Genomic DNA, 9,230 nt, shown 5'->3' with positions numbered 1-9,230 from the left:
TAATAATATCTGTCGCGTTTTTATTGGGTATGACGTGAAAAAGTTATGTATTCTGTTAAGTTACTTAACATAAATTGATTTTAGGGAGTAAATTGTTATTTTGGTCTACCTTAAGGATCTATCAATTATTTTTTATACCACAAGGAGTAACTTATAATTTAGGCCAACCTTAGAAACTAATTTTACATTTATCCCTTTTTATTATTAGCTATCTATATCATCCTGTGTTCATGGTATTCTTTCTCATAATTAAGTTCTTGAAATATAATATTTTTCTTATCTTCAAACTGAGAGATATTGTTTGTGATCCTTATTTGGTCAAATGATAACGGGAAGAAGGGATTGATTGCCGTGTTTGAATGGCCAGATAGAGTTAGCCTTCTGACTCTTCTGAACTAGGGACTCTTCCTAATGAAAGTGAAATTGAGGAATAGGCATCCATTATATTCCAGCACATGAGACAAGCACCTCCAGACTATTTTTAGTGTTTTTTTCCAAATATTTGTCATCTTGCGTGGAAAAATGACTTCTACTGGCCCCTAGCGAAGTCAAGGTAAATTGTCCCCTACTGGTGAACGTGCTCATAGGGCTAACTAATAGTTTCTATCCACAACTACCATTATCTTTCTTCTTTTTTTTTTCTTTTCTTTTTTTTTTTTATTTTCTGGAAATATCGCAAGTATATTTGACAAATGACAATATCTCAAGTGCCACTATCAAGCCTTAAATCATGCAATACTAGCTGTTGCTCCATGCGATATTAGACTCTAGACCTTATTAATTAGTTTCCTTTCTTTTATATTGTAATCCCATTCTCACTAGCGTATATAATGTCTGGTAGAATAAGTCTTCCAAAGACGAAAATCTCTTTTTATCTTTACATTCAAAGTAAATACATGTTAATCTATCTTTAATCTACTATTGGAATTTATTTATTTATTTTTAATTTTTTATGAAAGTAGCACGTGTGTATATATATTTATATAAGAGTTAAATGCTTTTTTTGGTAGTTGTGGTTAGAGCCATTATCAAATAGCTACTTTGGTTTCAAAATGTATTACATGGGATACCTGTCGTAAACTAAAATACCAACTTGCATCTTTGGTTCAGGTTTTGTCTTTTCTAACTGAGATTCACATCAACACGCTTAAACGTGATACATGTACTAGATGAATTTTTAATATTTATTGAAACATTAAAAAATAAAAAGTAATTTTTTTTTTCCTTTCTTTGGCCTTTTTCCCGATCGTTACTTCTGCCTATAAACCATAGGATAATAGTAGATATTCCAACACTTTTTTCCAAACCCATTTTCCCAAATGATCTGGTTCATTCAATAAATAAATAGATTTATATATATATATATTTTTCTTAAATGAATGTGGGGTCAAAATCATTTGGAAAGAGAATTTGGAAAAAAGTGTTGGGATGCCTAGCAGCCCTCTAAACCATATAATTTTCCTTAAATCTGGTTAAATGAAATGGTGAGATCCTTATCCTTTGTTCTCTTCCATCAACATTAAATGCCAAATATCATTCACTTTCAGCTACATGTATTGTCCCTTTGAAAATACCATTCATCTGTCACCTTTGATTAATCGCTTCCAATATGAGCCATTGAATCTAAATCCTTTTGCGTTTAATCCCCACATGCGAACACACATTTTCCAATTAACCCTTTTAAGCTCGAATTGTCCCCTCCACAAACCATAATTTTTATTTTTTTATTTTTTTATTCTTATAAAAATTTAAAGGCGTAATTACTAAATAAATATTAATAGTTCAAAGGGCTGTCCCCTCCTTGCATTGTGACCCTGCCCGGCCAGAGGCCTATCCTCAAACCATAATTTTTATTTTTTTATTTTTATTCTTATAAAAGTTTACTAAATAAATAATAGTTCAAAGTGCTAAATTACATGTTTTCCTAGAAAATAATTACAAGCCATAAGTAAACTATCTAGCTACTAAGCAATTAAGCCTAGCTTTAACACACTACAAAAAAAAAAAAAAAAAAAAAAAAAAAAAAAAAAGGTTCTCCAAGCGCCTAAAATGAACTAGGGAAGAGAAAACAAACGCTGTGAATTGTAATCCCGGCGTTTGGTGTTAACACCGTGTTAAACAGTGTCAGCAAAGCATTTTCCCGTCATTTTGAGTGAACACTGGTGAAGATAATCTCAAGGACGGTGTCTTCTGCAAACGCTGAAGAAGGAATATGTGCCAGTGTCATCTGTCGACGCCGGCAAAGGAGGATGCCAGCGTCTTTTGGAAACGCCGGAGAAGGAATATGTGCCGGCGTCATCTGTTGACGCCGGCAGAGGAGGATGCACCAGCGTCCTCTGTCGACGCCAACGAAGGTTGTTGTGCCGGCGTTTTAAGGTTTTAACGATCCTTTTTGCTAGGTAGAAACTTATGATGCTGTTTGGAGAGTTCTCTAGTACCATTTATAACGATGCATCATGTTTCATTATAGCAGGGAATTGTGATGTCAAAGGATTCGAGCGAGCGCACGAGAAAGTAAATGCTTATAAACGCTTTTCTTAAAAATGTGCTATATGTCAGCTTACTGAACAGGTGTATGATATGAGCATGCCTATATTTTGTACAACCTGGTAACTGCTTTAATGATTGGTTGATAAGATGTATTGTATGATATGGTACACCGGTACGTGCAGTATAATGACTATGAGCTTACTATATAGACTTGATTCTATAGTCAAATTGTGTGTGGATATGATATATGGGCCTTGAATCTAATGATTATTTCGTGACCGGTGCAGCCTTAACGGGCGGGTCACTTAATAACGTACATCATTAGTAGTGTGGGTCACCCGAGGCCGGACTTGGTCGAACTACTAGTATTATGGACGGTAGCATACAATGGTCGGAGCACTAGCATTTTATTACATGTCACTCGGGACAGCTCCAACCCTGCAACCTTCTTGTACAAAAGCTTGCTTGCTTGTATTAATTTACTAACTAAACTTGTATTAATTTACCATAAGCTTGCTTCGCATTCCTTCTTGTACGAAACGTCATGGCTTGTACAACTGAAAATGTGTCTGAAGATTAAAACTTCTTTGAAAAAACTTGAATTAATGGGACAACGCGTGAAGATTTAGAAAAATGAATAACTGGACTTTGAAAGTACAAAACATGGAATTTAGTGCTAGGAATTCCACGTTGTTCGACATGGACTGATTAGAACTTTTTTAACAAAGTAATTGGAAAATATGTAATGCATTAAAACATCTACATCCCTTAAGTACCACTCTGACATGGATTGGTGCCTCAATTTCCACGTCACCGTGATGTGTCTATTTTGTAGTTAACTTACGGGAAATGTTAAAGGGATTTAGAAAAATGAATAGCTGAACTTTGAAAATTCAAAACTTGGAATTTAGTGTTAGGAATTCCACGTCAACCGACATGGACTGATTAGAACTTTTTTCACAAAGTCTGGAAAATATGTAATGCATTAAAACATCTACATCCCTCAAGTCCCACTCTGACATGGATTGGTGCCTCAATTTCCATGTCACCGTGATGTGTCTATTTGGTAGTTAACTTACGGCAAATGTTAAAGGGATTTAGAAAAATGAATAGCTGAACTTTGAAAGTTCAAAACTTGGAATTTAGTGTTAGGAATTCCACGTCAACCGACATGGACTGATTAGAACTTTTTTCACAAAGTCATTGGAAAATATGTAATGCATTAAAACATCTACATCCCTCAAGTCCCACTCTGACATGGATTGGTGCCTCAATTTCCATGTCACCGTGATGTGTCTATTTGGTAGTTAACTTACGGGAAATGTTAAAGGGATTTAGAAAAATGAATACGTGGACTTTGAAAGTTCAAAACTTGGAATTTAGTGTTAGGAATTCCACGTCAACTGACATGGACTGATTAGAACTTTTTTCACAAAGTCATTAGAAAATATGTAATGCATTAAAACATCTACATCCCTCAAGTCCCACTCTGACATGGATTGGTGCCTCAATTTCCATGTCACCGTGATATGTCTATTTGGTAGTTAACTTACGGTAAATGTTAAAGGTTAATATATATATATATATATATATATATATATATATATATTTGGCATATTTTATAGTACAAATCAATTATTAAATTTGTGAACTTATGTAGACTCCTCTATAAGTTAATTAATAGTAGACTTCACAAATATAATGATTGATCTATTGAAGTTGTAGGAGAATATGAGCTAAATATGAGGAACTTATTGACCCATAACATTTCTCTTAAATTACCTACAAAATCATAAGATATAAAGGATAAATAACAGGAAATTGATAAATAATCTCATGGGACAAGCACCTCGAGAGCCAACAAAAAGAAAGAAAAAGCATGTGAGTTATTTAAAAACACTAAAAATTATAATTTTGAAAGGATAGAGTTTTCCTCTAAACTGGGTTGGAGGAATTTCCTTCAATCAAGTCTATAAGAATGACATGTGTAATGCATTAAGATAACCACCCGCTAATCGCTTTTTCAAAATTTGGCTTTTTTTTTTGGCTTTTTTTATTACTGTAGCATTTTTTACCCTCATTTGGGCTTTTTGTGTTCATGAAACGCTTCATTTAATATTCGAGTCAAGCACGAGCCGAGCTTATACTAGCTGAGCCCGAACTCACGCCCGAGCGGCTTGCTCTCTTAACACCCCTATAAGAAACACATTGTTGAATCTAATGTCAATTACTTAATTTGATATTATATAATCATATGATCTCATTAAATTAGATCATATGATTAATGATTTAAATTATTATCATATTTACTTATAATCTTTTTTTTTTTTTTTTGAATTGAACTTATTATCTAATTGTATTATATTAATGCTCAAACTCCTAAGTCCTAAATACCTAATGATTTAATGGTCATACACTCATACTTAAATTATATGATCATATTATCTCACAAATTACAATTCATTTTACTATAATAAAACTATCTTAGATCTAAGAATCTAAGATAATGTGACATATGTTTTCTAAGTATAAATTATCTAATAAATAATAATGCTTTGATTCAATTATGGTTATAAGTAACACAATTTTTAATTCAATTGTGATTATTATTGTACAATGTACATGAATAATATGAATCATATGATTAACTTGTAGACTTATGACTTATGAGTTATGTCATATTATATATGTATTATTTGTTATTATATAATCACATGATTTAATGATAATTCATCATGTGATATAATCATATCAATTATAGTGATAATATATAAATTACTAAAATTATAATGATAATACATTAATACTTCAATTGTAGTTATAAGTAACACCTTAATTTGATATTATACGAATCACATTATTATTGTACATTAATAATATGATTAACTTGAATAAAGTATTTGAATTGTCATTGAATCATATGATTAAGTATTGATCTTATACATTTAATACTCAAATTGTAATTTAATTATCTAAAAAAAAAATGTGTGATTTAATGATCATATGTATAAATATTATTATAATTATAACTATAATTATAAAAATATATTATATAAAAAGGCGGTTAAACAGTTAGCGGTTAACGGTTATAGCGGTTAGCGGGCGGTTAGAAACCGCTCGCATTAACACCCCTGCCAAAACCAGAAGCTTAAGTGAGGGGACCCAAAAAAAAAAAAAAAAAATTAAGGAGAAGAAAACTAATTTTTAAGGGACCTCATAAAAAAATATAATTTTAGATAGATGTTTAAATTTGTGGGGACTTAAGTCCCCAATCCTTGTGCTAAGTTTGCCCCTAAAATAAATTTGGTTCATAACAGAAAGAGAAAATAGAAAATTCAACTATAAAACTTGTAAGAGCATCTCCAAAAGAGTAGGCAAATGGCTCAAGATAGTTAAATTTGACTATTTTGAGTCATTTTTGGTCTCCAACAGAATAGTCAATTTGTAAATTTTTTATCTAGTATGATCAGTGAATATGCAGCATATTCACTGTTTACACACTAGAGAATAAAAAATTGAGGAAAAATAAAATCTCACTCTCTCTCCTTGTCTCTCTTTCCCTTCTCGCCTTTCTCCTCCCTCTCTCCCAGCTCTCTCCCTCTTCCTCAACAAAGTAATCGACGACAAGGCTTGACCCATTTTCTCTCCTCTTTGTGTTCACGGTACCGCTGTCGGTGACGAAGGTGGGGTTGAGATAAATGGGTCTTTTGTTGATTTGGGCTTAATTTCCTATAGAGATGAATGGGTATTTTGTTTGAATGATTTTCGGTGATTGGGGTTGATTTTTGGAGGAACAGTGGAGAAAAATCCGTCTTTGGGTGCCTTTGATTCTTTGCTGATGGAGGAGAAAGCGGAGAGAGAGAGGTGGTGAGCGATGGGTGAGAGAGAGAAGTGGAAAAATAATAATAATAAAAAAAAAAATGTAAAAAATGATATTTTAAAGAAAATATAAAATAAAATAGATAATCTGTTAAAATTTGTATTAAAAAATTAATAACTAAAATAGATAAAAATGTATTTTGATCAGCTAAAATAGCCCTTCTTTCTGGAGATTCTTAGTGTGAAAAATAAACTTTTCCCTCTTACCTAGCTATTTTACTATTACCGGTAGAAAAATAAAATAAACAAAAAAGCCTCAAGTTACTTCTCTTTTCACAATCCACAAGAAGTGCAGCCTTGTGCAGTGTGAAAAGCTGCACATCTTATGAAAAAGGATTGCAGTTTATTTTCTTATTTGACTTTTGAATATTGTTTTACTTCTTTGTACACCGTAAAAGCCACTTTCCCTAAGTTTGAGGGGGCGAAATAGTAATATGGAGAGACAAAAAGTGAAATATGAAGAATAATAGTAAACTTAATAATACTTTTAAAGGAATTTTAAAAAAATTTTGGGGGGACGTGGACGTAGGTCTGCCCCTGTTCACAAATCACGTGTATTGAGAAACTAAGTTTATTCATACTATTCATAATATTATCAGCTGCAAGGACAATATCCATCATCAAATGACAAGAATTACAATATAGAAGAAAGCAAGTGTAAGCAAACACCTAATCTCATATTAGAGCACAAAAACTCTTATTCATAATCAAATTTCCATGGAAACTCGATATGTCTAAGGATATAAACGGTTAGACAATCTTTTTAAGGTATCAAAAACAGAATAATAACCTTGGTACTTAAAATCTTCAATTAAATTGAAGCATCATTGTTGCCAATAAGGATGAATATAAAGGAGAGTAACTACACCCAAGAAGAAAATAATATAAGATGCGGTAAAGCTTGCAAAGAAGACTTGAGGATCTACTTCATACATTTCTCTTCACTTGCATTTAAAAATTTTGTTGGTGATCAATGTGACTCGTCTTTTCTGGTACAACTCTCTTGTGGTTGTCCGCAAAGAAATGGATTTCCTTCATAACTACTCCTCCCAAATGTTCCAAACTGTACTTTCATCTGTAACTTTACTCGATAAGTTGTTGTAAGCCACAATGAACACTTTTATAAAGTTCAGATCACACAATGCTGAAAGAATTTCTCCGCTCAAATTGTTGTGAGAAAGGTCTAAACTCTATTATTAAAAAAATTCCACATCACTTATTATTAAAAAATTTCATTAATTTTGTATAAGCAACATTAAACTGTGAGAAATATACAGTTTAGCCCATTAAACTATCACTTATTTTGCACTTATACCTTCAAACTTTAAAAATTGACACCTAGCCTCTCATACTATCAATACATGTTAAATTAGACACTTTTTCATTTTTCTTCTCAAAATATCCTTAAAGTTATTCAAAAACAAAAATTTGAAAAATATTAAAATTATTTAAAACGGGTGGCTCTTTCAATATTAAATTGAAAGTTTTAAATTGTTATTTTTATATAATTTTAAATTTTAGTTTTTTTAATAAGTTCAAAGGTATTTACGGAATAAAAATGCCAAAGTGTTTAATTTGAACGTAATGATAATATGCAGAATCTCGATGCCACTTTTTAAAGTTTGAAAGCATAATTGCGAAATTGGTGATAATTCGGAGAGTTAAAGTATATTTTCTCCTTAAATTTTTTTCTATTACTTTTAATTATGGTAGTAAATTGGACATTTTTTTTTTTATTCGTATTGATGATCAAAGATTGGTCATTTTGTCTAGAATTAATCGTTAATTGAAAGTAAACAACCTTACTCATCAATAGAAAATTATGATTTTTGACATTTTCGAACTCAACTAAACCGAATAACTACTGGCGCTTCATGTTAGACATGGGCGGAATGAAAATTGAAGTTTAAGGCAAAAAATTAAAATAAGACATTTTTAATTTTAAAATATTGGTATAGTAAAATTTTAATTAAATAATAAAATTAATTTAAAATCATTCTTATATCTTTTTGAGATTTAAAATTATTAATCAAATTTTCATGTTCAACTTTTGTTACTATATTATTTTCAACAGATAATAAGGTTAATCTACTTTATCATTTTTTTAAAAAAGTCAAAATGTAAATAGAATTTAATTAGGTTATGTACTAAAATAAACGGCACAATGATGATAAGTGATCAAAACTCGTAGTAACGTCCAACTAAAATCAATAGCATCTGATTGTATGTAAAATATATAAAATAGTAGAAAAAATTATCGAACTAATTGGAAAAAGATTAGAAGTGATAAAATAAAGGGAAAAATATAAAAAAACTCTCCAAACTACTGGCCATTTTCGATTTAGCCTCATAATGTTTCAAAAGTGATAAAGTAACCTCCCAAACTACCAAACTATTGCATTTTGGCCACTCCATTAGTCAAAACCGTCAGTTTGGACGGAAACTGCAAAACGACGTCGTTTTGTTGGGGGCTACTTTATCACTTTCTGAACATTAGGGGGCTACAATGAAAACGGTTGGTAATTTGGAGGGTTTTTTTATATTTTTTCCCAAATTTTTTTTTTTCATAAAAGGGCATTGTAGTAACTTACCCATAACAAAACGATGTCGTTTTGCAGTTTCGGTCCAAACTGACGGTTTTGACTAAGGGAGTGGCCAAAATGCAATAGTTTGGTAGTTTGGAGGGCAACTTTATCACTTTTGGAATATTAGGGGGCTAAATCGAAAACGGTTGGTAGTTTGAGGAGCTTTTTTATATTTTTCCCTAAAATAAAATAAGAAATTAAGTGGGTCATGTCATGTTTTAGTTTGTAATATTTTAATTAAGATTTTAAATATGCTACATCACTTTTTTCTTTTTT

This window comes from Corylus avellana, chromosome 6, assembly GCF_965113065.1.
Source record: "Corylus avellana chromosome 6, dhCorAvel1.hap1.2, whole genome shotgun sequence".
In the NCBI taxonomy this organism is placed as follows: Eukaryota; Viridiplantae; Streptophyta; class Magnoliopsida; order Fagales; family Betulaceae; genus Corylus; species Corylus avellana.
The sequence above is the reverse complement of the archived record's forward strand: the minus strand, read 5'-3'. Positions refer to the sequence as shown.